The following is an 8554-nucleotide window of genomic DNA, read 5'->3' as shown; positions in this document are numbered from 1 at the left end:
TTTTAAATTCAAGTACCCCCTGATCAGAGCAAAGCATTTTTGGTTGATAAAGAAGTAAAATACAGCACTATGTCATCAGTTTCTGATTTATTAAATTGTATAACAGTGCAAAATATTGCTTATTTGTAGTGGTCTTTCTTGAACTATTTGGAAAAAAGGATATAAAATTAACTAAAAACCTGTTGAAAATCAAACAAGTGATTCAGTTATAAAGATTTCTACACATAGAAGTAATCATCAACTTAAAGTGTCCTCTTTGGGGATTGTAATAGAGATCCATCCATCCATCCATTTTCTACCGCTTATTCCCTTTCGGGGTCGCGGGGGGCGCTGGCGCCTATCTCAGCTACAATCGGGCGGAAGGCAGGGTACACCCTGGACAAGTCGCCACCTCATCGCAGGGCCAACACAGATAGACAGACAACATTCACACTCACATTCACATCCATCTGGATTCATCAACTTCATTGTAAGCATTTCTTTACAAACTGAATATTGCATTGTTGCAGGTCTTGTTGCGGTATAGCTCGGTTGGTAGAGTGGCTGTGCCAGCAACTTGAGGGTTGCAGGTTCGATTCCCGCTTCAGCCATCATAGTTACTGCCGTTGTGTCCTTGGGCAAGACACTTTACCCACCTGCTCCCAGTGCCACCCACACTGGTTTGAATGTAACTTAGATATTGGGTTTCACTATGTAAAGCGCTTTGAGTCACTTGAGAAAAGCGCTATATAAATATAATACACACACACACTTCTTTTCACAGTTTATGTACTTACATTCATATTTCATTGAAGTATTACTCAATACATATATTTATAAATTATTTTTGCATTGTTGCTATTTTTAGACTATTTGTTTTGGTTTGATAAGGTATTTTAATACACATATTTGGAAATTAGAAAAATAAAAATGACAATAATTGAATACAATGCTGTATAATTAGTCAGAAGTACTTTATTAAATCTATATATATATATATATATATATATATATATATATATATATATATATATATATATATATGTAGGTGTGGGAAAAAATCACAAGACTACTTCATCTCTACAGAAGTGTTTCATGAGGGGTTCCCTCAATCATCAGGAGATTTTAATGGAAGCATTCACATACAATGGTTTGTATAGAGCACAGAGTGGGTGGGTACAGGCAGGCGTAGGGTGTGGTGATTGGCTCATGTGTTACCTAGGAGGTGTTTCCGTCTGTGGCGGCATGTTGAAATGATTTCACTGCGCTTGTTGAGGGATGACAGGTCTGGATGATATATAATAAACAGTTTCTCTTTTAAGCATAGGTTGCATCTTTTATTACCACTGTTGTAAAGTGTGCTGGATGCAAGAATTTGCCATGTTATTGAATATTCAACATTATTGTCTTTGAGGTTCCAAATGTGCTTGCTGAGTTCTGTAGAATTCCGCAAAGTCTGGTTTCTAAAGGAGGCTTTGTGATTATTCCATCTGGTTTTGAACGCTCCTTCGGTTAATCCTATGTACGTGTCGGATGTGTTAATGTCCTTGCGTGTTACCTTTGCTTGGTAAACGACTGAAGTTTGTAAGCACCCTCCGTTGAGAGGGCAATCAGGTTTCTTGCGACAGTTACATTCCTTATTGGTTTCAGAGTCGTTTAATCTGGGGGTAGGCAGTCCTTTTGCAATTGCTTTGTTGTGGTTTGAAATGATTTGTTGTATGTTATTTATACAGCTGTAGCTCAATTTAATGTTGTTCTTGTTGAATATTTTTCTTAGGGTGTTGCCTTTGGGGAAGTGTTTGTCGATCAGAGTGAGGAACTTGTGGTCGATATTGGTTGAGACGTTTTTGCTGAGTGGGGGGTTGTACCAGATGATGTTGTTTCCTTTTGTGCTCTTTTTTTGATTTTTCCCACACCTACATATTGCGCTCTACCACGGTATCGAGCACTATTCTCTGGATAATCCAATCAAGATATATATATATATATATATATATATATATATATATATATATATATAAATACATAAATAAAAACAAAATTAGTTATTTGTCTTAATAAATAAAACATTTCTGAGAAAAAAATAAGCACTTTTTTAATAAATAGAACACATTCTATTGAATTAGATCAGGGGTGTCCAAAGTGCGGCCCGCGCGTAATTTTTTAACGGCCCTAAGCACATTCTAAAAATATGATAAAAAAAAAAAAAAACAGAAAAAGTGGTATAAAAGAGTAATAAACAGGTGAAATGTGACAAGAAAATGTTGCAATGTTTACTCTAATAACACAAAGCTGCCATGGCGGCTCCCAAACTCTGGAACGATCTCCCTCTCCATGTGAGACAGGCCCCTTCTTTGGCTACTTTTAAGACCCTTCTTAAAACCCACTTTTATTCACTGGCTTTTAACCCAGCGTGAGACTTTAAACTGTTTTTAACTTTTTTAACTGCTTTTTATCTAACAAATTGTTCTTAGGGTAATTTGTATTTGCTATTTCAATGTGTTTTTACTTCTGTTTTAAATGTTATTTTTAGGGTCCTTGGCCCATGGCAAAGGACTCCACAGGAGTCCTTTGCCATGGGCCAAGGACCCTATAGAAACTGATGCGTTTTATTATTATTCCGCACCTATGCGCTGTAATTTGACCCCCTTAACATGCTTCAAAACTCACCAAATTTGACACACACATCGGTCTGGCATGCCTTCTCAACTTATTAGGCAGCCAAACCAGAAAAATTTAAATTGCGCGCTAGCGCCCCCTGGGAAAGAAAGAAAAACAGACTGCTTGTAACTTCCGTTAGGAATGTCGTACAGACATGAAACAAAAACTGTCATGTAGGTCTAACTTCGACCTACCTTTCATAAGTCTACCTTCTAGGGCAAAAATCAACAGGAAGTTGGAAAAAAACCCTTCAAAACAAAATTTTCGCAAAAAATTCAATTTTTGCCTCTTTGAGCTGAAATTTGACCCCCTTAAAATGCTTCAAAACTCACCAAACTTGGCACACACATCAGGACTGGCAGAAATTGCGATCTAATGAAAAAAAACCCTCAAAACTGCGCTCTTGCGCAATTTTTGATCAAAACACAGCAAAAACTGCTTAGAGGAAGAAAACACAGACAAAACTGCTTGTAACTGCCGGTGGGAATGCCGGAAAGACATGAAACAAAAACTTCTATGTAGGTCTCACTTAGACCTACATTTAGATAATTGACATCCTTCGGCAAAAATCAACAGGAAGTTGAAAATTACCCCTTCAAAATAAAAGTTTTTTAAAAACCCGTCACCTTTTTCAAACGTAAACTCCTCCGAGTGCGTTTGTCGTTTCGGCTTCAAACTCGCACAGGAGAGAGATTGAACCCTTTTGATTAAAACTATCCAATAAAGTTTTGATTACTGCTCCGGTTTTGATTTTACGCGCCTTCAAAGAACCCCTGCGCAAAGTTTCCTAAAAAATGTCATTTTTGCCTCTTTGAGCTGTAATTTGACCCCCTTAAAATGCTTCAAAGTGCAAGTTAAAGCTCTACTATGCAAAGCGAAAGCCATTTATCAACAACATCCAGAAACGCCGATCGGTAATTTGACCCCCTTAACATGCTTCAAAACTCACCAAATTTTACACACACATCAGGACTGGCGAAAATTGCCATCTAATAAAAAACCAAACCCCAAAAGTCAAAATTGCGCTCTAGCGCCCCCTAGGAAAAAAAACAGACAAAACTGCTTGTAACTTCTGTTAGGAATGTCGTAGAGACATGAAACAAAGACCTCTATGTAGGTCTGACTTAGACCAGGGCTTGGCAGCGGCCAAAGGCGGACCCGACCAACGCTGCTTGCAGCTTTAATTTTAGTCTGTCCTTTGCCTGTATTTCTTTGTGGTGTACAGCCCTTTGTTCTTCAACTGTGGTTGTTTTTAAAGGGCTTTATAAATAAAGTTGGCATGGTATGCAGGCTGCTATTTTCTTTAAAATAAATAAATAAATAAATAAATCAAAATCAATGTAACATTAAATATTCCACTTTGAGATATTTTGGGGGGAAAATGTTGCATATTTTGTGTTTTCCATATAAAAAACAAAGTTGTTTTTTTGTCTAAAGAAGGGCCTAATAAGAACAAACAAAAAACATAAACAACAATAAAAGTTATAATTGACAGATGGATCTGAAGTCGATCTCAAGACGATTGTGTTTAAAGTAAACAGTAAAAAAAAAAAAAAAAAAACGTTTTTATTTTGAATGAGTAGGACCATTTTGGATCCCCAATATTTTTAGTGCAATTTTTTTGCTAAAAAAAGTAATAAAAAATTGAAATCAATGGTGTTATGTGTTGACATTTTGAAGGCTTCAATTAATCAATCTCAAATATTCCACTTTAAAATTCTATTGGGGGAAACTATTGCATATTTTGTGTTTTTTTTTTCCACATTTATTTGACAAAAAGGGCATACAACTTAAATCTTTAAAAAGGTTATATTGACAGATAGACCTAATGTTGATCTAGAGATTTAAACCTTCAATAACAATAATACAAAATAATGACACATTTAAATTTTTTTTTTGACCAAAACCCTTTGGGGTCCCTGGGATCAAGCCTAAATGTATATTTTTACACATATATTGACTTGTCCAGGGTGTACCCCGCCTTCCGCCCGATTGTAGCTGAGATAGGCCTAGCGCCCCCCGCGACCCCGAATGGGAATAAGCGGTAGAAAATGGATGGATGGATGGATATTGTATTGGTTTTTTAAATAAAAACATATCAAAAGGCCCCGCTTTCTTTGATTTTTCAATGTGCGGCCCTCAGTGGAAAAAGTTAGGACACCCCTGAATTAGATGATCATGAGTAATAATAATTCATATTTGTGTGTATGTCAGCTGGCAATACGTTACGAGTTAAATACTGTCGTCAAGGGGGGTTAAAGTCATTTTAGATTGGGGGGGCCACATGGAGAAAAATCTACTCCCAAGTGGGCCGGACTGGTAAAATCACAGCACTATAACTTAAAAATACAGACAACTTCAGATTGTTTTCTTTGTTTAAAAAATAGAACAACAACATAATGTTGTTCTTTTTTTGTTTGTTTACACTTAAATTGTACGACATACCAGCATAAGTATGGTACCGCGATACCAATGAATCCTATTCGGTAATATACCACCTCTGAAAAGTACCGACATTGCTGGTTTTACGAGCAGAGGAGCATGTTCGGCAGCACACAGTCACAGAGTACTTACAAGCAGACATAGTGTGTAGACACAAAAGGGAGAATGGACGCGTCTTGGCTTAAAAAACTAACGATAAAGGTGAAGTTATAACACTGAAAGGCCCTCAGGAAGTGGTGCTTTAAGACAAGCCTGGCAAGCTGGCGGCTAACGTTCATCCGCAGTGTTGCAGGTACTTCTAAATCACTAATCCTCGCCTCCATGGCGACCAATAAAGTCCGTTTCTTACACTGCAGGACGAGGGAGAGCTAAACATGCTTCACTACACACCGTAGCTCACCGGCGTCAAAATGTAAACAAACGCCATTGGTGGATCTACGCCTAACATCCACTGTAATGATACCAAGTACAGGAGCGATACTACTATCATATCGTCAATATTTTTTGGCATAATGTCTTCTTTCGTTTAAAAAAAAATGTATATCATGTTTAAAACTCTGGAATATGTCCCTGGAACCATGAGGACTTTGAATATGACCAATGTATGATTCTATAACGACTTGGTATCGGACTGATACCTAAATTTGTGGTATCATCCAAGACTGATGTAGAGTATCAGTCAAGAAAATAATAAGTTATTATTACATTTTAACAGAAGTGGAGATAGAACATGTTAAGCAGATATTAAAAGTAAATGAACAAGTAGATTAATAATTCATTTTCTACCGCTTGTCCTTAATAATGTTGACACAATAATAGTTGTATAAATGACACAATATGTTACTGCAGACTAATTAGGAGTCTTTGTTTGTTTACTTACTACTAAAAGACAAGTTCACTATTTTATTTAGGGACCAACTCACAATAATAAACATGTTTAATGTACCCTAAGATTTTTTCTTCAAATAAAGCCAATAATTACATTTTTTTGGTGGTCGCCTTTTTTTTTAAAAGTATCGGAATAATTTTGGTTCCGCTCGGGATGGTCTCCTGCTGGTCCTACTTTGGACTGGACTCTCACTATTATATTAGATCCACTATGGACTGGACTCTCACTATTATGTTAGATCCACTATGGACTGGACTCTCACTATTATTTTAGATCCACTAAGGACTGGACTCTCACACTATTATGTTAGATCCACTATGGACTGGACTCTCACTATTATGTTAGATCCACTATGGACTGGACTCTCACGATTGTGTTAGATCCACTATTGACTGGACTCTCACGATTGTGTTAGATCCACTATGGACTGGACTCTCACTATTATGTTAGATCCACTATGGACTGGACTCTCACTATTATGTTAAATCCGCTATGGACTGGACTCTCACTATTATGTTGGATCCACTATGGACTGGACTCTCACGATTGTGTTAGATCCACTATGGACTGGACTCTCACTATTATGTTAGATCCACTATGGACTGGACTCTCACTATTATGTTAAATCCGCTATGGACTGGACTCCCACTATTATGTTGGATCCACTATGGGCTGGACTCTCACTATTATGTTAGATCCACTATGGACTGGACTCTCACTATTATGTTAGATCCACTATGGACTGGACTCTCACTATTTTGTTAGATCCACTATGGACTGGACTCTCACTATTATATTAGATCCACTATGGACTGGACTCTCACTATTATGTTAGATCCACTATGGACTGGACTCTCACTATTTTGTTAGATCCACTATGGACTGGACTCTCACTATTATATTAGATCCACTATGGACTGGACTCTCACTATTATGTTAGATCCACTATGGACTGGACTCTCACTATTATATTAGATCCACTATGGACTGGACTCTCACTATTATATTAGATCCACTATGGACTGGACTCTCACTATTATGTTAGATCCACTATGGACTGGACTCTCACTATTATGTTAGAACCACTATGGACTGGACTCTCACTATTATGTTAGATCCACTATGGACTGGACTCTCACTATTATGTTAGAACCACTATGGACTGGACTCTAACTATTATATTAGATCCACTATGGACTGGACTCTCACTATTATGTTAGATCCACAATGGACTGGACTCTCACTATTATGTTGGATCCACTTTGGACCGGACTCTCACTATTATGTTAGATCCACTATGGACTGGACTCTCACACTATTATTTTAGATCCACTATGGACTGGACTCTCACTATCATGTTAGATCCACTATGGACTGGACTTTCATACGATTAACTAAATCCACAATGGACTGGACTCTCACTATTATTTTAGATCCACTAAGGACTGGACTCTCACACTATTATGTTAGATCCACTATGGACTGGACTCTCATTATTATGTTAGATCCACTATGGACTGGACTCTTACTATTATGTTAAATCCACTATGGACTGGACTCTCACTACTATGTTAGATCCACTATGGACTGGACTCTTACTATTATGTTAGATCCACAATGGACTGGACTCTCACTATTATGTTAGATCCACTTTGGACCGGACTCTCACTATTATGTTAGATCCACTATGGACTGGACTCTCACACTATTATGTTAGATCCACTATGGACTGGACTCTCACTATTATGTTAGATCCACTATGGACTGGACTTTCATACGATTAACTAAATCCACAATGGACTGGACTCTCACTATTATGTTAGATCCACTATGGACTGGACTCTCACTACTATGTTAGATCCACTATGGACTGGACTCTTACTATTATGTTAGATCCACAATGGACTGGACTCTCACTATTATGTTAGATCCACTATGGACTGGACTTTCATACGATTAACTAAATCCATAATGGACTGGACTCTCACTATTATGTTAGATCCACTATGGACTGGACTCTCACTACTATGTTAGATCCACTATGGACTGGACTCTTACTATTATGTTAGATCCACAATGGACTGGACTCTCACTAATATGTTAGATCCACTATGGACTGGACAATATTATGTTAGATCCACTATGGACTGGACAATATTATGTTAGATCCACTATGGACTGGACTCTCACACTATTAACAAGATCCACTATGGACTGGACTCTCACACTATTATATTAGATCCACTAAGGACTGGACTCTAACACTATTATGTTAGATCCACTATGGACTGGACTCTCACTATTATGTTAGATCCACTATGGACTGGACTCTCACACTATTATGTTAGACCCACTCGACTTCCATTGCATCCGGTCTCCTCACATCTGCGGTCCTCTCCAAGGTTTCTCATCGTCATTCACATTGACATCCCACTGGGTTGTGAGTTTTTCCTTGCCCTGATGTGGGCTCTGAACCGAGGATGTCCTTGTGGCTTGTGCAGCCCTTTGAGACACTGGCGATGTAGGGCTATATAAATAAAGACTGACTGATTGACACTTATGAAACATGCAGAATAAAGAATG

This window comes from Nerophis ophidion, linkage group LG18 (genome assembly GCF_033978795.1).
Source record: "Nerophis ophidion isolate RoL-2023_Sa linkage group LG18, RoL_Noph_v1.0, whole genome shotgun sequence".
Classification (NCBI taxonomy): Eukaryota; Metazoa; Chordata; class Actinopteri; order Syngnathiformes; family Syngnathidae; genus Nerophis; species Nerophis ophidion.
This window is presented reverse-complemented; position numbering follows the sequence as displayed.